Source organism: Chelonia mydas, chromosome 9, assembly GCF_015237465.2.
Source record: "Chelonia mydas isolate rCheMyd1 chromosome 9, rCheMyd1.pri.v2, whole genome shotgun sequence".
Taxonomy (NCBI): Eukaryota; Metazoa; Chordata; order Testudines; family Cheloniidae; genus Chelonia; species Chelonia mydas.
The window spans coordinates 100,239,288-100,262,035 of NC_057855.1; the positions used below are offsets into that span (position 1 = coordinate 100,239,288).

Sequence of the window (22,748 nt, forward strand, 5' to 3'; positions counted from 1 at the left end):
TCTGATTGGGAAATGAAATGTAAGTAGCTCATCAGGATAGCAGGCTGGGTGAGCTAAAGCATTAATTAGCCCAGCAGCTGAGGACAGATCAAAAAGGTACAGGAAGGCAATGGTGGAGGAGAGGAGAGGAGGAGAAGGAGACAAAAACAAACCAGACAGGTAGGGCCAGCCTAGCTGAGCCCGGAGTCAGGGAGATCTCTGAGAAGCAAGACTGTCTCTTCCTGGGCCCTCGGGAAAGGGCTGAGGATACAAGGGCCCTTGTAAATGACACTGTTGCCCACAGCTGGAAAGGTGTGGGTAGAGGTGTGTGCGCTGGTTACCTCTCTAGCCGGTGGAGTCTGAGCAGGGCTCAGTGGAGCATGAAGGCCGGGTGCAGGCCATGCTCTGCTGTCGCTGGCTAGTTTCTTTGCAAGGAGTTGAACAATGTACCGTTAAGGCGGATATCTGAGAACGCTATATGGCAGTAGTTCAGTGGGCTGAGCGTCGGCTATTTGCATGATATGAGTATTTATTTTTAAGCGAACAGGAATCTTTAGGCCAGTTACTCAGGGGATTGTGAGTAAATCCCGCCTCTAAATCAGGCCTTGTCAGTCCCATTGTGTTTCCAGGTCTCTACAGCAGCTATCACGGCAAGGAGACCAGGCTTCAAAGGGAAATGTTGCTGGCCATTCAGACGGCTGGCTTGGATGCAGACCACCAGGCTGCTCCTGGCCTCTTGGGAGAATGCAGCTGTAGGGGCTCAGAAGCTGGACTTGCCACACCGTAGCCAGAGAGGGGACTTCAGAATCCACCCCCTCGGCTCTACTGCCTGCAGCTCCTTCCTATGCAACTTCCCTAGGCTTCTCCCCAAAGTCCTGGCAGGTCCAAGCTCCCTTCCCAACCCCCACTGTGGGGAGACGAGAGGCAGCCTCACCTGTTAGAAATCTCACAGGGGGGAGCTGCAATGGTCAGTGCTGGTTTCAGTCTGAATTGCTGCCATGGTCGGGAGAGAGGGACTCAGGTTGGGGCTGTTGCTGGGGCATAGGCAAGCTGTAACCTTTGGATCTGCGTCAGTCTGAGCTTCCCAAACCACAGCTGGGCTAAGGGAGGGATCCAGCGTTCCTTGCCTGAGCCTCCCTACCTAGATGAACATAGAGGCCAGATTCTGATCTCCGCTATCTCCACTGGTGTACCAGAACCTCTCAGTGCCCTGGGCACGCAGCTTTTCCCCTCCAGCTCTCCTGCCGGGGAGAGGTGCGGGCAAGGCTGATCCTAGTTCCCAGCATGCAGTGGGCATGATTTGATCTCATGCTGGTTTTACAGTGATTGCGGAAGCTATTTCTGCTCGATGTGAGTAGAGGTGGGAGGCCGCTGGGAACTTAGCAGTACAGCAGAGTCCACGGAGTTGTGCATTAAGCCTAGGGGTAATCCTGTCTGTGAAAGCCCAACACACTGAGAGCGAGAGCGGAGACAGAACCTCTGGCATCCAGGAGCGGCTGTACGTGGAGGCCACAATGTGAGCAGAATGGAGGTGTGAGCTTTCTGGCCGCAGTGCGGCCAGTTCAGATCCTCTAACACTGGTCTGACTCTGATCTCGCAGAGCGGGAGCAACTCCACCTTTGCCTTCAGTGGATACGTGTGCCAACAACCCAGAGGCAGTGAGATCAGAATCAGGCTTTTGACTGGACCTGTCTTTGCAACTAAGGAAGACTGAACCCCTCTCTTTTAGATGGGAGTAGTGAGGGAATTGAAATATATCTGCAGCACGCAGAAGAATGAGTGGACCCATAAGTTCAGGATTAGTATAACGAGGTAGAGTTCAGAGTGATGGCCACTGGGTAGTTCAAAATATGAAGTGTTTCTGCACAACTAAATAAACCCACATTTACACAGACCAAACTCATTTTTAAGGCTTCTAAAATATCCCACCTAATATAGGGGGTTCATAAAATGTTCTCTTAACTTATGTTTGATTATCCAGTTCCACTGTTAATGCTACATCATCTGTCAAGCTTTCTGTGCCAGGACTAAGAATTCCTTGTCTGGCAGGTTTTTAGCTTTTCATATTTTGTTTAAATAAATGACAATAAACCTATCAATTTCTACCAACTGTTCTGTTCACAGACTTTGCAATGATGTTGCATTATTCTTATAGCCTTTTTGAAAAATTGTATCTATTAGGCATGCACAGAGCTATTTTGAACAACAGCTGGAGAATTAAAATATTAAACTCCCTCTGCTGATTACTAATTATTTTATTGTCTTGGTAACAAAGCAAGAGTTATTAGAATTAAAAAATGCACTATAAATCTCCGATAGAATTGCATTTGTACAAATTCAATACGAATGCATTTTTATTGGGGAAATGCCAGTCATGGGTTGAAAAAAACACGCTGGCTGAAAAAGGAGAGCTCAGTGTGCAGTCCTTGTATTGTATGCAAATGTAGGCAAAGCTTTCGTCAATGTTCCCAGTGCAAATGGGGTACATAGATGTTAACATGGGAGGGGAGCGACTAGCCCATAGAATAGGGGAGAAACTGCATTTTCACTGCCTATAATTCTCTGTTAATTACATTGTGTAGGATAATTTTAAAAACCTATAGAAAGTTTATCATTTTTATTCAAATCTGTGGGGATTTCCCATAGGAGTTAACAGGCACTCACTGTTATCCCTCTAGAAATAGCTTCCTAGCCCCACCGGGTTCCTTTCCCACCTGACAGCCAGTCCTCCTGCAACGATTTGAAGAACGCTGTCAGAGGAAAAGAAGCACCCCTGCACCCTCAAGAGAAGAACGCATCTAAGCCCAGGAGACCTGCTGGTATGAGCAGGGCCATGGGTCAGGTAAGGTGGGGGGATATGGGTGGGCAAGTTGGGGAGGGTTTCTTGGAATTTGGAGTTTGTAGTTGTGATAATATTTCTCTATGAACTATTCTTTCTCTGTGTGTGCACACATACACACGTGGAATCAAATTACATGTGATAATAGATTACATGCTGGTGTGGGGGATATGAGTGAGTTTTTACCAGCATCAGCACCCTGCAGAGGTGGAGGAAAAAACTATGTCATCTACTTTTGTCTCAGCTAGTGGTAATTTGCAGGGGGGAATTCCACATGTGGGGTGGAAGGAGGAAACGTTCCCCTGGCAAGTTGATTATATTTTGTGAATGACCGCTGTTGTGGGAGTTGGCTTCATGTGTCACTAAGCCCTGGAGAGAAGGATTAGTGAGCAGGCGATAGGTGTGTGATAAGTTGCACAAGTCTGTGCAATTTATTGAATGCTTGGCTTCAAAAGACCCACATATTTGTTTTAAGATGTACTGCATGCCTCCCAAATCTATCACTCGGACTGCACCGTCACAAATCTACGCCGTGTGTCGGATATCTGTCTGAAAGGGAGAGCTCAGAGCTGTGCAGTTATTAGGTTTCACAGCACATCAGCAAATATGTATGCTTTAGATGCCAAGTATTTGATTGCCCCCAGCAAATCCCAGCAGTCATCCATATTCAGACATGAGCAGGAGTAGTACTCGTGGAATGAACGGCTAAGGAACAGATGAGAGAATGCAAAACCCAGAAACTCTATTTCACAAACACTCCTAATATAAAACTTTAGTATTGTTGACAAATTTTCAGAATTGTTTAAGTCACTGACTCAGAATCATACACCTGCAAATAGATTTAAAGCTAGGGGGAAATCTGCAATAACCAATCAACGATCCTGCCACTGAAATCAATAGGGCTCGAGCTGTAAGAAGTTCTGGTTGAAGAGATAATGTAACATCTTGAGATCACCGGTATTTAAAGACACTCAATTTTGTGCTGTCAAAAGCACTGCCTGCCGGAGCCTTTCAGGATTGAACAAGATCTTTTCCTGCTATGGAACACTCCTTTCCCAGGGATTTAAACCACTCAGAGTTCTAGCATTTGTCCTTTTGGTTTAAAAAAAAAAAATGAAAACATACATCAAGTGTTTGCATCTGTTAGCAGTCTTCTGCTAGACCATCACAGCCTCATGCTGCACAAAGCACCATGACTTTGCCTTGTGTAAGGCCAAGAGCCCCCGCTCATTGTTGGGTGGGATTGAACCTGGGACCTCTGAAGCTAAAGTATATGAGCCTCTACTGCAGGAGGTAAAAGCCACGTGGCTCTTAGCTAAGGCTGTAGCAGACTCATTAATCTCTAAGTGGTCTCGGGGCCACTAGAGGAGAGCACCACACCCAGGAGATGTGTGGGTTACATTCGCTCATTCCCATATTCCCATCAGCCTCCCTGGCGAGGTCAACACAGTTGAGAACTTTTAACTAAATTCAAGGACGGTGCAAATAATTTCAGCTGGACTCCATCTCCCCTGCTCAACAGCATGGGAGCTAGTGACAAGATCTTTGCCTTCTGCAGTGACTGGCCTCCTAGAAAAGGCGGGCTAGTTCACAAAGACAGGCAGTAGTTTTCTTTCATTTTAAAATGTATTTTCAGCTTAGCGTTTGCAGCCACCCTAAGAAACTGATGCTGGGTGTCGCTTTCTTATTGTGAGGAGGCTCATGGAGCCCAAGCTGATCATGGGGATTTTCCCCTAAAGAATTTGTGTTTGAAATAAAAGAATTACGAAGACCCAGCAAAGTGATGTGAAATGGGGACCCAACCTGGGAACTAACCTGATGTTCCTTTTCTTGCGCTCCCTCTAGTGGCTCTTCTACTGACTGTGCGGGAGCGGAGTACAAATACCGAGGCTTGGTCTGCCCTTGCGTTATATCAGCATAGCTACACCACTCGGGGGGTGGGAAATATACACACACACACCCCCGGACCTCCGGAGCTGTGCCAGCGAGACCCAGGGTAGGCTCAGCTATGCCAACAGAAGAATCCTTCCAGCGACGCAGCTAACGTTGCCTGGGGAGGGGGGTCCTCCCCCACCAGAAAATCCCCTTCTGTTGGCGTAGGTACACTGCGGAGCTCTGCCGGACAGTCTCTGGAGTGCACCCTGACTCGCACGGGAACAAGGGCTTCCGTTGGAGCTGCAGCGTGGTGCACTGAAACTGAAAACGGTTAATCTGGTGATCAGTGTTCTCTCGGTTCTAAATCAAGCTATTCTCCCTAGACTCTCCACCCACGAAAGGGATCTACAAGCATTACACAGCACCCACACCACTAACGTAACCTGGCACCGCACAAGGGCAAAGGGTCGAATACAAATACTTGCACAGCTCTTTAGCTGAAAAAGCAATTGTGGTGCGCCACCAACTCGTTCTCTACGATAGAAAAATTGGGGTGCGTGTATTGACTGAGATGGAACAAAGAGGCCCAAAGAGTTAAAAGTGTGACCAAAGCCCGGTCCCTGTCCAACATTAAACTGTGGTAAGCCAGGGTCGGAGTTTGGTAAAGACAGTCCAGCCTGCTTAGTACCATGGCAAACAGATTATAAAATTGATGCCAAAGGTCAGAACTATATTGATTGAAGCACACAAAAGGGAAAGACCAAAATGAGATAAAGAGCATTGAATCTAAAATTAATTGATTAGGAAAAACAAATTGAATCAAAATCTATCAAAGTCCCTTTCTGGAGACAGAAACTATCGGTTAAGTCTCTTATTCAGTCAAACGGTCCTTGGGGGAGAAAGTTCTGTTGCTTAATTCTGAGCTGAGAATGGCAGTCGCTTTCCTGCTTTAGAGAAAACAGATAGCCACAGAGAGAGAGGAGATGGGATAGGAAAGGTGGGGGAATATGGGTTTTGTTGATGCTCTCAAGAGAGAGGGTGGCTGCTCAGTCCTGGATGGATCCTTTGGGCTGGCAGGTTGGCCATACCAGCAGTTGCCTTAGACCCCGGCTTACCCCCTCGGTCAAGGACATCATTTGGTTGGTTTGGTAGGGTCCTTCTCCTTCACTGGTCCTTCTCAAGCCCAGCAGAGCTGGATGGGCTGTCTCATCTCACCATGCAGAGGCCATGCAGTATAGTTAATTTCAGGATCCGGTGAAAAGCTGAGCAAGAGATAGGACAGGAGGAAGTTTGGGGGGTGGGGAACCTGGAGTACCAAGGTCTGGTGTCACATCAACAATCCTTCCACCACAGCCACAGCGACAGTAAAAGGATTTTTTCTCCCCTCTTTATTTAAGGGTCCCAAAAATCAATGGGTGGAATAATCCATCCTCTCATTATTTTGTCCACCAATTAGGCCTGATTTCTGACACACCAATTTTGGTTCACTGATTTCCGATCCTCGTGTTTAACAGTCATAATCTTAACACAGTCCTTGAATGGTATTAGTAGAAACTTCTGTTTAAAGTAACTCAATCTTTGTCTGCTTCTCACATCTTTTTTTAAACAGGTTTCTATAACAGACCTTTGTAACAATTCTTGAACCTCTACCCACTGTTCACTGGTGGACTAACAAGTAACGAAGGCCTGGTAGAAGATGGGAATCTCAGCCGTAATTCCATTGGTGTTAGAATAGTGAAAGGAGAAGGTTGGCCAAGAGGCTTGGGAGCCTCTGTCTGGTATTCAGAGTCCAGTTTTTCAGCTGAATCATATTTTTATGAAAGAATTCATCAAAAATATTATAACCCTACTAAACAATGGTTCCGCCCTTGTGTTTCCATGCACGAGAGGCAGGATCTAGGCTGTGGGCTCCCAGCAGCAGAATCTCTCCCCGGAGCAAGCGCCTGGGCTCTCGGGCGGGGGCGGGGGAGAGCAGGCTGCATCCAGCAGTTGGAATGTCAGACCGCTGGGGGTCTGTAGGAGGCAGGAGGACCAGCTGTCCTCCCGGGGGTACACGGCCCCCGTGACCCAGGGAGTGCCAGCACAGAATGGTTTACGTCACCCCGAACTCTCACCTCATGCCGAGTGCCTCTTGGGCCTGTCCCTTGGATGTGACGGGAAGCGTGTGCATGGGGAGAGGAGGAGAGGGAACAAGAGAATGCTATTCGTTTGTCCACGCGTTTTGCATGTAACAGAGTCTTCATGCCACGACCACGAGTCAGATTATGCAGATACAAGCAATTCAACAGACACACATGATCGTGGCAGCAAAGAAGGTGCCTGATGTGAACTCCCAACCCAGACAAAACATATTGGAAGAAACATTATTAGCCATCACAGAAGCCTGGGGGAAAGCAATATAGAGCCATAATCCATTTGCTAAGGAATCTATTAGTGCCTAATGTATGCAAAACTCCAAAACACGGCGACTCAGACACCCAAAGTAGCACTTTCTGCTCCGGGAGACGTCATGAGAAATCACCCTTCGAATTCTACATGCGTACTTGAGGAAGCCTGTGATAGAAAACAGAGTCCCTGCCAGTATCAGATCTGGATGGGACAGTCAGTCCGTTTCAAGCACCAGATCGCTCAGCCTCCTTGCTTGTCTGCTGGGGAAAAAACAAATCAAATCTTCATTTAGAAATAAGGTCAGCGCAGTGAAGAGCGAGATCTTGAGAACTCTTTGCCCTTTGCGGTAGGGAGTAAAGTTCTATCATAGCGCTTGAAATGAGAAGAAAATCTCACAGAACAAGCCCAGTGTGCCCTCTCCCGGCGCCGGTGAATCTGGAGTGGGTCTCGGGGGGATTCTGCTGCCTGCTCCTCTCTCCACACTGGGCTCGTGGAAGCCTTCCACACCCACTCCCCCGGCTGAGGCTCCGTTCACAGGCAGAAGGGAGTGTTCACAACATGCGGCAGAGCCCACAAGCTCACCCAACCCCTAGAGCTGGGGATGCAGCACACTTCAGCTACAGGTCTGTGCTTAGGAGCTGGGGGAAGAGTTTAAAGAATACCCTGTCCTGTATTTAAACAAACATCCAGGCTTAATCCATAACCATGCTTGGAAACGCACCCAAATCCTGCCTCCTTTTATTTCACTGAAAGCAGATTGTGCAGGTCAAAAGCTGGTAATAGCTTTGTGCAAAATACCTGCAACTGAAACCAAACCATTCCGAGAAGGATGTAGCTCCCCAGGGTTTAATGGCTGGCAGGACAACATATCTGCCTGGTGAGCTTTTGATGTCCACTTCAATTTTATCAGTCATGTCTCCATATTTGACCTGCTGTATCTGAACTGATTAAGACTAGCTGGACCCGCAGGATTCTACAACAACAAAAAACACTAGAAGACTTCGTTGTTCAGACCAAGACTTGGGTGGTCACTACATTCAAAATGAATTATTGGACCAAACACAGTGCTTAATTATGTGCCTACCGGAGGGGTCCATTTTCAGAGAGGGACCCAGGATTTAGCCACATGACTTCAGATGTATGAGTAACGGGAATCCCCACTCACTGGGCTAAAAATGTCAAATTACCTCCTGTATTGTAAGCAGCCGAGCATATTTCAGTGCCCTGCCTTACAACCTGCCAAGAGAGGAAGGCCTGATAACTTCTCATGAGCAGTAAGTGAAATGGGCCATGTTACTACCTGGCCAAGGAAGGACTGTGCAGTTTTATGTTTAAAGAACTTTTCCCTTTAAGGGATCAATTTTGCCAGCTCTTCTCCCCTCCACCACCCCCCTCAATTTTGCAGGTGCAGCTTTGTAAGCAAAAATGTGCGTGCAATTGACAGCAGTCAGACAGCAGGGTAATTGGCAGGTGCAATCAATTATTTAGCAGCTGACATGGCATCAATGATACAAAACTGGGGGTGCAAAATGAAAGCACATCTGAAAAGCTGCCAGTTCCCTGGGTTCCAGGTCGGTGAGCCCCTCCTGCTATATCTTAGGGGAGCAGGTCAGCGGCACAGGGCAGCAGAGGGATTGCAGAGATCTCCAGTGCTTTGCGGGGCCGTTGACACCCGTGCAGAGGGGTGTAAAGTGGGTGTGAAATGCTTCTACTCTGCTCCTAGAGCATTTCACACCCACACTCCACACCGGTGTGAGTGACTAGTGCAGCTGCAGGCCCCAGGTCTCTATAATGGGTCACCATGCAGGACAGGGCTATTGTGGGATGGAGAGCAGGATGGCAGATGTGTGGCCACTGAGTGTGCACAGCAAGGGTGCCTTGGGCCACGCCCGGGATGGGGAATTGGACACAGAAGCGGACACATCTGCTGTCCCCCTATGGGCAGAGGAGCAGTTGCAGCTCCGAGAGGCGACCACCCTTGCTTTTCCACCGTCCCTCTGAGCGAGGGGGCAAGGTCACAGGGCAATTCCAGAGGCTGCCCTGGGGCATGGTGGGCCTAGGGCTGTGGATAGCCCCGGACAGGATGTTAATTATACTAATTCTCCAGGTGTGTCTAATGCAGCTCTGTAGGCATTGCGGCAATGGTGGCTGGGAAGCATTCAGCACAGGCCTTTGAGCGAGCACGGTTCCCTTTGATGGAGCAAGGATAATCTCCCTCCTCGCCTGGGGAATCTAAAACCCTTTGGCACTTCCCCACTAAGCTGCTGCAGCCTTGTGCGGAGCTCTCCCCTCCTCAGGAGCCACTCTCTGGTCCAGATACTGGGACTCTCTGCAAAGAAAAGAAATGCCAGCCACAGCTAAGTAGGAAATACCAGAGCATGGCCCATCTCCTGTAGGACCTTGTCCCCTCTCATTAATTTCTCATCTCTGCTCACACTTCTCCCTTCTGTTCCTTTCTGCCCTTCCTGCTCTGGTCTCTCAGTTTAACCCTTTTGGGCCAACTTCCACTCTCAAGAGTCTTCTTCACTACGCCTTATAGGGAAACCTCCTGCCAGGACGCTACCTCCAGCGTAGCGGCACCAAGGGGCGCAAGGGCACTGCTAAGGCACGGGCGTTTTACCACCACGTCATCCACACCTGCTCCAAGCCTCAGCAAGGCACGTGTGACCAGCACGCTGCGATATTCCTGTCTCTCTGTTGGGGTCGTGGTGGCAAGTGCAGGGTTTGCAGGGACAGCGCGTGAGGATGAGCGCCGTGGCGGGTGCAGGGTTGGGCACACATATGGGTGGTGGGTGTAATAGGCCAGGGGAGGCTCTGCCAGACGCCTGGTAGTGTGTTTGGTGGGGGAAGTTTTTCCTTTATTATGCCCCATGCAGGTTCCGGGGCGGATGAGGGGGCAGTATGTGCTATTCAGCTTCCTGGTTTCATCAGTAATCTCCCTGGACTCCAGAGAGAACCTGCATGGGGCATAGCAAAAGCTCAGGTTCTTCTCTGGGAAGAGACGCTGTCACCCTGCAGCTTTTCCTGGGCAGCTTGGGGTCTGGGGAGGCACAGTGCGGCTGTGGCTGGCCCAGCGCTCCTCCTGGCAGGGGGGGAGCTCAGGGCTCCTCTGGCCAAGGGGGCAGGGGCACGCGAGCACAAGGGGTGGAACTGGGGGCTCGCCTCCCCGAAGGGGGGCTCCACCTGCCACCAGACTGCAGCAGAGTTGTGCAGTTCTGATCTTTTGTAAAAAAAAAAAAAAAAAAATCTTCTGAAAGGATGTCACAGAGTGAGCCACACTGGCTCCAAAATGATTTTTCAGGGGGCTTAAACTGTGCTTAATGAGACAGCAGGGAGGAATAGCGTGGCTCAGAGTAGCTGTATTACAGGCTTCATTTTATATTGTCTCAAAAATCCTTAGCAGCATCCCTCCCTGGCCAGATGCTGTTGACAATCCTTTTACTGCCTCTTTTACTTTCAATAGTAAATTACATTAAATCTTCTCCATTCTTTCTTTCAGCCTCTGGTGAAGAGTTTAGTTCAGCTTTGACTTTGTCAGAGCAATTCAAATAGGGCAGCACTTTAAACAGTCACTAGTATTCAGGCACCCGCCGTCCCGGCAGAGGTGCCCACATATGAGTCGCGGGCCCTGAAGAGCTCAGGTTTCAAAAGTGGCCTCTAAGGCCTCAGCGCAGCAAGACATTTCAGCACGTGCTTAACTTTACGTCTGTGAGTAATCCCAGCCCTGCTCTGCCAATCGCTCACTGAGAGATTTTCAAAGATGTGGTCGCCCCATCTCAAAAAAGATGTGTTGGACTTGGAATAGGTTCAGAAAAGGGCAACAAAATGATTAGGGGTATGGAACAGCTGCCTTATGAGGAGAGATTAATAAGACTGGGACTTTTCAGCTTGGAAAATGGGGGATATGATGGAGGTCTATAAAATCATGATTGGTGTGGAGGAAGTAAATAAGGAAGTGTTATTTACTCCTTCTTATACTGCAGGAACTAGGGGTCACCAAACGAAATTAATAGGCAGCAGGTTTAAAACAAACGAAAGGAAGTATTTCTTCACACAACGCACAGTCAACCTGTGGAACTCCTTGCCAGAGGATGTTGTGAAGGCCAAGACTATAACAGGGTTCCAAACAGACCTAGACAAGTTCATGGAGGATAGGTCCATCAATGGCTATTAGCCAGGATGGACAGGGATGGTGTCCTTAGCCTCTGTTTTCCAGAAGCTGGGAATGGGCGACAGGGGATGGATCACTTGATGATTCCCTGTTCTGTTCATTCCCTCTGGGACAGCTGGCATTGGCCACTGTCGGAAGACAGGATATGGAGCTAGATGGACCTTTGGTCTGACCCAGTATGGCCGTTCTTATGTTTTTATGACACAAATGGGAGTTTGGCATCCAATATCTTTTGCTGAATGGGGACGGAATCACACACACTCTGAAAGCCGACCATGTGCTCAAGAACTTCGCCAAATAATTAATATGTCCCCAATCCTGCAATGATTTTCTTGCTCTGGGGGCTGCCCATGCAGCACTCAGGGCAGGATCACATCCTGTGTAACTACTACTAGGGGTGGGTGAACACTAGAAAAAAGGTGTCCCTGCCTTTGTTCTAATTTTAAAAGAAAATTGACCAACTCTGTCTCTGGCACCAGCATGATGCTTTCCGTGAATGTCCTAGCCAGCTAGGTCACTGAAACAGCAAGTATTGCAGAAGATTCACAGAAAGCCAAGTCTGCATTCACGACTACCAGAATTCGCACAGAAATCTGAATTTAAGCCTTACGCAGCCACCATTCCCTGCTGAGCACAACCACGTGTGCAAAGCACAAAGCTGCCGCACCCCACCGCTCCCACGGAGATCATACCAATCATTCCTTTTCCAGGACACAAGTGCTCTCAGGTCTTAACTGCCACCCATGCTTCCAGCTCCCTGCCAGTACAGCCATCATCTGTGCCATGCCCTCTTTCTCCCAAAACCCACCCCAGCAGCTACGCTAGGGCACAGCACTCCTCTGCAAGGGACAGCATTCAAATGAATGCTCCATAGACTGACACAACCATGCGGGCACAAGGGTGTGAGCCCTAACGTCTCCCTATGGAGAAAGGAGCAGCATCACGGGGAGTGCCTAGCACTGCAGTGGGACAAATGTCAGAAGCATTGATTATTAAAGATCTCGCACTCTACGTACGTGTCACAATGCTTCATAAGAAATTGCTTTTCCAATCACTAGAAAGGATCTAATTGTTCAAACCATTTCCACTTCGGAGCAGCTCTGAATGTTAAATACAGCTGAAATCGCTTCCCTTGGCTGTCAGCTCCTCCAGCCACCACACTTCACAAAACTCATCTGGCACAGCACGTGGGGCAAGTATTTCCTGTATGTTACTTTCTCAGCGCCACACACAAGATGACTAATCGCAGCGTGAAGTACCCTGTACGACATCCGAGCTGGGCTCACTGCTCTGGAGAAACTGCGTCTGGCCCTTCAAAGTTCCCCAAGAGACTTGGAGCCAGTTAAGGTGACTGGATCTCTGGACCGTTAGAAGATCACAGATAAAAGTTGTAGCACGGACAGGGCCTAAGAGTTTGAGAGGAAGCCAAGAGGGCAGGATCCAGCTGAAAGCCTGAGTGCAGACAGGGGCTGATGGGCCTTGGGGCGGGCAGATGAGGCTGGATGGAAAGTGACTAGGGAGCAGAAGTGCTACAGGTTGATAAGGACAGGAAAGAAAGGTCTGAGCGGTGCTCACAGTTACCCCAGTGTGGAAACAGAGTGACCCCATCTGGCCATGCTAGAGTGAGGCCAAGAACCCAGGTGGATTCAGCAAAACACGGGACATCTATAAAGAGGGTGGGAATTTCTTAGCTAGGCTCCCATGAAGGAGGATCTAAAACCTCCTGCCTCAAGGCATGAATCAACCTCTTACGGAGGGAGTGGGGAAGAAACACTCTCTCTGAGTTCACTGTACCACTTCCTGCACCTTCCCTGAAGCATCCGGCACTGGTAGAGACAGATCCTGGCCTGGATGGATTGCTGGGCTGGTCTGTCCTGGCAGTGATTAAGACTCTCACAGATCAGCTCCCCCGGGAGCTAAGCATGCTTCAGAGAAGTGCACATTTATTGCATATTGTACCAAATGCATCACAAGGTCAATAGGGAAAATATTGTAACCAGTTTCTCCTATTTAAATGGAACCCCTGGTATTTATTTAGCTGCTGCACTTTCCCATGTGGGTGCCCAGGGCAGATGCTAATCCCCAGTCTTCTCTAGTTCAGCTAGGCAGAATTCAGTGTTTATTTTTTTATCATTTTGACAGACAATACTGATGTTTATTTTTAAGCAATTTTAAATTTTATCTAGTCACGTTTTCACAGTTGAAGAAAATTATGGAGGGGGTCAGACAACAATTATTTAATGACAGAAGACATTGAAATTCAAAGAAATTAAAGCTTTATAGCCATTAAAATACAAATTGTCAACATCCCACGTCAAAAATATACAAAGTAAATAACGTAGAGAGTTTGATTGAGGGATCTTAGGCAAAGTAAGAAAATGTTGAAAGGAGAGGTAGATACACTGGGGGGTAGGGATAGGGACCAGAGTGACCTAGACAAATGGGAGGATTGGGCCAAAAGAAATCTGATGAGGTTCAACAAGGACAAATGCAGAGTCCTGCACTTAGGACAGAAGAATCCCATGCACCGCTACCGGCTGGGAATTGACAGGCTAAGCAGCAGTTCTGCAGAAAAGGACCAGAAAAGGATGAGAAGCTGGATATGAGTCAGCAATGTGCCCTCGTTGCCAAGAAAGCTAACGGCATATTGGGCTGTATTCGTAGGTGCATTGCCAGCAGATCAAGGGAAGTGATTATTCCCCTCTATTCGGCATTGGTGAGGCCACATCTGGAGTACTGCATCCAATTTTGGTCCCCCTACTAGACAAGGGATGTGGACAAATTGAAGAGAGTCCAGTGGAGGGCAACAAAAATTATTAGGGGTCTGGAGCACATGATTTACGAGGAGAGGCTGCGGGAACTGGGGTTATTTAGTCTGCAAAAGAGAAGCATGTAGGGGGATTTGATAGCAGCCTTCAACTACCTGAAGGGGGGTTCCAAAGAGGATAGAGCTTGGCTGTTCTCAGTGGTGGCAGATGATAGAACAAGGAGTAATGGTCTCAAGTTGCAGTGGGGGAGGTTTAGGTTGGATATTAGGAAACACTATTTCACTAGGAGGGTGGTGAAGCACTGGAATGGGTTACCTAGGGAGGTGGTAGAATCTCCATCCTTGGAGGTTTTTAAGGCCCGGCTTGACAAAGCCCTGGCTGGGATGATGTAGTTGGGGATTGGTCCTGCTTTGAGCAGGGGGTTGGACTAGATGACCTCTTGAGGTCCCTTCCAACCCTGATATTCTATGATTCTATAAATGTTGATAATCTTTGATGGAGATATTTTTTCATCTGTTTCTGGGTGTACAGTGAAATCAGCGTTTACCGACAAAAACCTAATCCTTCCAAGCCTATCTCTAGGTATGAAAAGGAGAGTCCTGAAGCCTCAGGCTGTGCTTTCATTGCAGTAAGTGCCTGTTCTGTACGCATGTCTCCTTCACGGGAACCTCCCCCACAAAATTCTAGAGATGCCCCCCATGTGCGAGTCCCGACAGATGCAGAGCACAACCAAACACACCAGGAGCAACGTGCCAGCCATCTCTAAGCCCTGCTGCTACAGGAACCAAGACACCGTGATTGCTCTAGCAGAACTGTCATGCTGTACCTCACCTTCTTCCAGCAATGCAGGTCTTGGAGCTGATGAATTAGAAGTTAAAGGGCAGACAATTGTGTGGAGAAAGGTCAATAAAGCCAATGCAAGAGGTGGGAAGCCTGTTTTAATTGCTAGTAATGATATGCTGCCTGACTGCTGAAGATGCTGACTGCTCTCGCTGTTCTGTGCCAGGCTGCCAGTGGAGTGGAAAGGCCCTTTGTAGCAGCGAGGATTTCCAAACAAACTGCCTTTGTCAGAGCTCTCCCTGCCATCAGCAGCGTGCCTGTGGAATAGCTCTTGCGCCCGGCCAGGGGACAAGGAGGATTACGGCCCTGCAGGGCAATGCTGATGGCATCCACTGGAGAGGGAAACGTGGAAAGTCTGTCCCCCCATGCTGTGCCTGTCCTGGGGACAGGTTGGCACGTACGTCGCTAGTGCTGACAATCAGACTCGTTTCACAAACCTCAGTTCACTTCAGCCTGAAACCCAGAGCAGCTGGACAAGAGCTTCTCTACGCGGGCTTGGCGACAGAACCTCGCTGGGATCTGAGCACGTGAAACAATCCAGGCAATACCAGTGACAATCGATGGAGCCAGCGTTTTCGTCTAGGGGAAGTTTCCCAGATATTGATGAGCACATCGACTTCCTGCAGTGATCTCACAGACCCAGGGAACCAAGACAAGGATCTGCAACCTAGAAAGACTCCACACAGGTGTGCTCTGATAGCTACAGAGCCTGTGACATCACCATTCATCCGACAGATCAGAGCTTTAGTGAGGAAGCTACTCTGCTGAGCTGTATCAGAGCAGCTACCTGCCAGCTAAATTAGTCTCCAATTAGGACTGAGAAAAGAAGCTAATATGTAAACACTCTTTAATACATCATCACTTGATATTAGTGATGGCAAATACACTAAATGGGTCAATATGACATTATATATTATAATATTTTCCAATTTGACCTACTCAATAATCCACAATAGCTTCAAAGGCCCCAGCCAAAGACCCCATTACTATTAAATTACACTGTAAAAAAGAAAAGGAGTACTTGTGGCACCTTAGAGACTAACCAATATATTTGGGCATAAGCTTTCGTGAGCTACAGCTTATGCTCAAATAAATTGGTTAGTCTCTAAGGTGCCACAAGTACTCCTTTTCTTTTTGCGAATACAGACTAACACGGCTGTTACTCTGAAACTGTAAAAAAGGCAATTCCGCAACAATATACCCTCTCAGCAGCTGGTGTTGCAAAGAGGAGGGAGTGTTTAGAGAGATGGGGGAGTGCTCAAGGCCAATCAGGGCCTACTTGTCAGCTCACTGTGGCTGTTACAGTTAGTCCAGGCATAGACTAGTTCAAAAGGGAGAGTGCTGCTCAAGGATTGTGACGCTTCCTCGGGGCATCCAGAACTGTGAGTCACCTTGTTACCCCTCTGCCTCCCTCAGCAAGAGAGAGGTTTGGTGCTGCTGAATGGCGAATCAGCTCCCTGCCATCCTAGCCCAATAGCCGGCTCAACGCACCCCTCACGACTCTGCCAGGCCCTGCAAGTAACTCTGTGCTGGTGCCCCCTGTTCCCAGCCCCCCGGCAAGAGCATCCTCTGCAGGATCCAGCCAGGATCTGGCTGCTTACAGGACTGACCATGGCCGCTGTCTCCAAAGAGCCAGGACACACACAAGCCAGCTGGCTCAGCGGAGGTCGCACGCCTCACTTGAATAACACAGCATGGAGATGAATTTATATTAATAAAGAACAGAGATTTCAGTGATACGAAGCAGAGATATTAGAAACAGAAAACGGTTACTAATAAAAATTACGCTTTCTGGTGACTAAAACTTAACTCAGCAGACTCCAATCCTTGTCTAAGAGACGTGTCTTACCCAAAGCTACTTCTCAGCATCACCGGCCCACACGGCGGGGGAGCCACCAGTCAGAGAGGGAGAGTGCTGACCTCTCTGGTCCCCCAGTGAGGGAGAACAAGACGCCCTTTTGCTTCTCCTTATATTCCCCAAGGTTCATTGTTTTTGTCTCAAGAGTCAGGATGAGGCCTGGGGACCAGACTGCGGGGAGTCCTCCAGCCTGCGGACTCCAGGCTCTTCCCTCAGCCTCCTGGTAACTGGTGTTTACCTCAGATACAAATGAACTGCCCTTTGTCTCTGGCATCCCCCTGCTCAATCTGCACTTCAGACACAGGTCAATAGGCAAATCAACATTCCTTTAGCTGGGACAAACTTGTGTATCAATTCTGCCTCCAAAACAAAGGTATTTCCAGGTTTTGCACTGTGACTCTGTAACTCCAAGAGGCAGGGTTTATGATGTTACATTTATTGAGGATTATTAGTCATGGGACTATTCTCAATAAAGCAGATTAATTGGTTGCAGGGCCGGTTTAAGCATTAGGCTAATAAGGCTATAGCCTTAGGACCTCCAACTTTTTAGGCCCTACTGGTCGGTCGGGGGGCAAGGCCCAGGCCAGGTGAGGGGGGAGCGAGCGAGCTTGCTGACACAGCTCTGCTGGAGCGCTCCTGCCTGCAGGGACGGCAAAGCAGCCCCCTGTGGCTCGGAAGGAGCTCAGCCAGCACCGCACTGCAGGAACACGGTTAGCACTGGTGACCGGACACTAAAAATCCGGTTACCACGGGAACCCGTGCCCATCACCGTCCTGTCCTATGTGTGCTGGGTCCCGTTTCTGGACAACTGGTGAGTGCCGATGAGGGGGAAGGGGCAGTACCAGAGCGGTAGGTGGGAAGCTTGCACAGAACCTGCACACACTCTATCCAGCTCCAGCCAGGACGACTGCCCCTTCCATGTATAAGGAATGAATTCCCACACATCCGTAGGAAAAACAAACTAAACCATCCCTTTCTGGATACCAGTCCTTGAACTTTTACAGACCCTTCCATCGAGGGGCGTCAGATGTATGATGCGCTGTGTTCAATACTGTAGTGAACTGTACTAAAAATCAAAGACATCCAATGTTTTTCTTTCGTGTATTTTTCTGTACTGGGATGCAGAGACCACCAAGTTCTTCCCTTATGCTCAGCCTAGTTCCACAGGCCAACGCATCTTTGTACTTTTAAGGGGTTGCAAAAGCACTGGAGGAAGCTCAACACACAACGTTGTAGGTTTCTCCCTCCCCGCTCCCTCAAGCATTTTAAATCCACTTCTTAGCAGGCTATGATAGAAAGACTGGCTGAATAGACTAAAGGCTGGTTCTCTAGCCATTCAATCCATCATAAAAGTACCTCACATTTGATTTCTTTTGAATTTCATTCCAAAAACTTTAAGCTAAATAAACCTGAAGTTAGTCCTCAATTTCTTTAGTGAAACAAGCTTAGTTTGCGGGTTTGGTTTTATTTACTTAGTAATCTGCTTTGTTCTGTTTGCTACCCCTTTAACCACTTAAAATCTGCCTTTTATAATTAATAAAATTTGTTTTGTTTATTATTAAACCCAGTTTCTGTAATTTCTAACAGGGGTTGGGGGGAGAGAAGTTGTGCATACCTTCCTTCACACTGAGGGAAGAGGCAGATTTCATAATATATCTTTGGGTCTGCATTCCAAGGGAGGTGGACACCTGTGTGCTGGGGCAAGTCCATTAAGATGAGCTTCCCAGAACTGATCTCAAGGTCTGTTTCATTCTGCAGTTGGGTGTGGCCCTGCCTGTGTGTTTGCTGGAGGAGGCTTAATAGCCTAGCTCAGCAAGACAGATAAAAAGGGTGCCCAAATTGGCATAACAGGTGGGCTCAGCGGTATCTCAGCACATCAGGTGGCATCCTAAGGGGTCCAACCCCTCACAGTGGCGTAGTCTAGCAGGATAGTGTGCATAGCTTATTGCCCTAAAACTAGAGAACAGACAAAGTGGTTACTAGTTTGTTATTTTCTGTTTGCTCATTTCAGGCAAGAGAAGTAGGGACAGGAAAAGAGCAGAATGAGTGAAAGTGAAGCTACCAAAAAGTTGGAGCTGTGCAGATTTCAGGCGGCAGAAAATGAGAAAGAACGTAAAAGACATATGGAATTATTGGAAGCAGGAAATGCCAGGGAGAGAGCAGCCCATGAGAGAGCTATGGAGATCCAGAAGCAAGCCCTGGAATTGAAAGACAAAGAAATTGAGGCCCAGAAGCAACTCATGGAACTGAGGCACCTCAAGGCTGACAGGGAAAGGGAAGCTCAGAAGCATGAACTGGCTGCAATGGAGTGGTGGAGACAGAACCCCACACCAGGGAGCTCCACCTCTCCAAAAACCCCTCCCCACAGCTAATCATCAGACCCTGAGTGATGGGGGTGAACACCACAAAGGAATCCCAGAAGTAGGGGTGGATTCTTCTCATGGGCTTAACCCTGGAGAGGAAATGCAAATCCACAGGGGGTGGGCCAGTAACATACAAGGTCTCCATATACCCTTTCCTTGCCAAAACCCCAAAGACAAGCCTAAACTAAGAACTTTTACTGAAGGGATGAGAAATACAATGAATGCTAAACAAACTGATCTGTTTAGACAGAAGGTGTGGTATGATAATCATACTTGGAAGCCTCTCTGTCATGAATTTGCTGGTAATTTTATGTCTCTTACTACACACTCTGTGGGTTAAGACAAAGAATTTTCTACTGGTGGTAAATATTTTAAAAATATGTAACATGCATGATTTTTGGAAAAATCTTTGGCACAGACTAGGAGTGGTAACAAGAAAGTCCTATGAGAATACTGCTTCTCAGCTAGTACCTGTAGACAGGCTTAGAGCTTGGCACAGCAGAGAAAGCAAAATCAATCTAGACTGCTGTGTGGAAGGGGAAACTGAGGCACACCACCTCATGGCATTGGTGGCTAAATGCCAAGACACCTACCCTTTAAAAGATATTGACACGCTGCTGTCTCCATTGTCTCTGGTCCCAAAAGAGATTCTGAAGCCCCTGCCACCATCTCCTGGCAGCCTCTTGTGCAGCATCATGAAAAAGAAACCCTGCCTCCAGTAATATATACACTCAGTGCTTTAACAGGGCCAATTTCACAAAACTGAAAACCATTATCAGTCAAATCAGCTGGGAGAACAAATTCAGTAAAAAAATGTGAATAACTGGGAATCATTTAAGAACACCTCACTAGATGCCCAAAAAGCCAAAAACCCACAACTGAGCACAAAGGCTGTGCTAGTTAAAAAACTAACCTGGTTGAGAGGGTAAGTGAAGACAGCTGTAAAAAATAAATATATAACAAATGGAAGAAAGGGGACATTAATAGTGATGAATATAAATCAGAAGTTAGAAATTGCAGAAAATTGATAAGGGAAGCCAAGGTACACAAGTAGAAATCTATGGCCAGCAGTGTTAAGGACAATAAGAAGGAGGGTTTTTAAAATATAGTAGAAACAAAAAGAATTCTGACAACAGTATTGGTCCATTACTTAATGGAAGTGGTAGAATTATCAATAACAGTGCAGAAAAGACAGAAGTATTCAATAAATATTTTTGTTCTGTGTTTGGGGAAGAAACAGATGATGCAGTTTCATCATATCTTGATAGCACTTTTTCTATCCCATTGGTATCTCTGGGGGATGTTAATCAGAAATAACTAATGTTAGACATTTTTAAATCAGCAGGTCCAAATAACTTGCATCCAAGAGTTTTCAAAGAGCTGACTGTTGAGCTCTCTGGACTGTAAACATGGATTTTCAATAGGTCTTGGTGGAGTGGGGAAGCTCCACCAGGCTGGAAGAAAGCCAATATGGTGCTTATTTTTAAAAAGAATAAACAGGATGACCCAGGTAACTATAGGCCTGGCAGCCTGACATCGATTCTAGGCAAGATAATGGAGAGGCTGATACAGGACTCAATTAATAAAAAATAACCCATGCAAACCCCATGGGGTTGTATGCATATAAATGAGACCAGAATTTGGCTCAGTATCTCCATTACTGTTTCTAAGGCATTTTGAGATTCATGGATTGAAGGCGGTGCCGTGTATGTGTATAATACACTATAAGAGAAGGATTGTTCTATGTCTGCCCCCATATTTCTCACACGTCCTGGAAAAGGCATCACAGAGACCTCATCTGCAGCTGACCTCATCAGTGTTCTAGCAGAACAGCTCACTCCAGCTCCTGAGAAGTTCTGGGATGTGGGCTTGTCTGTTTAAGCAGACAGTCTCTGCCGGCTTAATAGCACAAAGGTTAAAGGCTTGCTCTCCTGTACAGACCAGTGCTGGCATTCCCACTGTAAACCAACCCACTTTTACAGCTGAAAGCTCAGAAGCAACAAGGGGCTTCCTTAGCTGAGTGCACTACTGAATTAACAGTTTCAATGCAACTCGGCTGATTTTGCAGAATGCCAGATAAGTTGGGCAACAGTTCACAGGTGGCATTTAATAGCAGGGGCTCCTCAGTATCCATAATGACGAGACACGGAGAGAAGAAAAGGTGTGCTGTAGCTGTCTGATGATAGCCCGGCTCCCTCCACCAAAGCCGCGATTGCCAGCCAGACTTCATCGCTACCCCCGCATCAAATCCAAGGAGCGGAACAAGTAGTCCCAGCTCCTTTTATTGTGCACTGCCTTGCTGTCCAATCTATTTGACAGCGCTAGTACGCTGCGGGCGTGCCTCACTGTTCTACGGCTACCACAGTCATAACAGAGTAGCTGCAGAGTGCACTCTGCTCTGGCCCCAGGGCGTACAGTAGCAACTGCAGCACCAGTTTCAGAGCTCAGCACAGGGTAATTAGTGCCGTTACGAATCCACCCTCATCATTCCATTGTGGGCACACGATGGGAGCAATCATCTCCCCCGGGTTTCTGGTAATACGTAACGTAAGCCCTGCAGATTCCAACACCAGGCCTGGCAAGAACTCAGTCACTGTAATGTTTAGTTGTAGGGGTTTTAACTAGGGTGAAGGAGTAAACTAGCAAATATGTTGTTTTGCAATTACTTACAATTCTTTTAAAGAAAACTTCAAAATCTGTATTAATTGAAGCCCTGCTGGGGCTTATCCACCAACCCAGCAAGCTAAAAAGCATTAATTTGGCACTGGATTACCCCACTCCTTCACAAATAATTATCTTGATTATAGCCAGACTGTGAGAGTAGCCTCAGTGGTACATATAACTTTAAATGATTTCAACTTGTTAATTTCCTGACAAGTAAAATCAAGAGATAATGTAAGTTGCTTGTTAGAGTAGAGAAATCTCTGAATAAAAAATTCTCACTTCCATCATTAGGAACAAATGTTTTCTCAAAGTCAGAAGAATCAACATAATCTGCCTTTTGATGCTGTGCTGGTGCCTGGGGAATAAGTATCTCATCAGGCTCTTTTAGTTCTTTAATCTCTTTAATTTAAGGCACTGGCAACCTTCCAAAATGATTCACACTCCTTTGTATTGCCACATATCTTCCTAGTTTTGCCTCTGAAATTTTCTTTCCGTGTCTCTGTCTAAAGAGCTGCTATTCAAGGGGTAGATGGGAGCTACAGTACCTGTAAGTGAGGGGCTGAGTTATTAGCATTGTTTTATGATGAATTGAAAAACTGAATACTCTAGGACAGAAGTTCTAACAAGCAGAGAGATCTTAGCACCAGACATCAGACGTGATAGGTTAGGCTTGAATCTGTCATTTCCTATGAAAGCTCTATCACTGCGAAAGAATGCACAAGTATTAGTTCTTCTTGTCACCTCTCTTCCTAGATGAGATGTGTCACTGATTTTGCTTGGATCTATAGCAGTTTGTCTTGTGCCATCTGGTAACCTTATCTGCATGTACCATGGTGTGTACAGAAGAATCACAGATTATCCACTTCGATTTCCTCAACAAAGTGCTTAATTGTTATTGTCAGAAAGAAAGAATATTTCCATGGCGTGGAAGAAATCCAGACAGATCCTCACCAGGCCCCAGCCCACCCGGCTCCCAGGCAGTCAATCCATACAGCTGACTGCT

General features: G+C 47.4%; 1 long non-coding RNA gene across 2 annotated transcripts; it reads left to right on the top strand.

The window, feature by feature from the left end:
* Window positions 1-81: 81 nt before the first annotated feature.
* Window positions 82-10,730, top strand: LOC122461829. 2 transcript variants are annotated; one of them, XR_006284031.1, is made up of 3 exons: window positions 82-159; window positions 2,658-2,821; window positions 6,303-10,730. It is a non-coding gene; the product is annotated as an uncharacterized LOC122461829 (long non-coding RNA). The 2 variants fall into 2 exon arrangements; XR_006284030.1 differs by having other exon boundaries at window positions 90-303.
* Window positions 10,731-22,748: the final 12,018 nt, after the last annotated feature.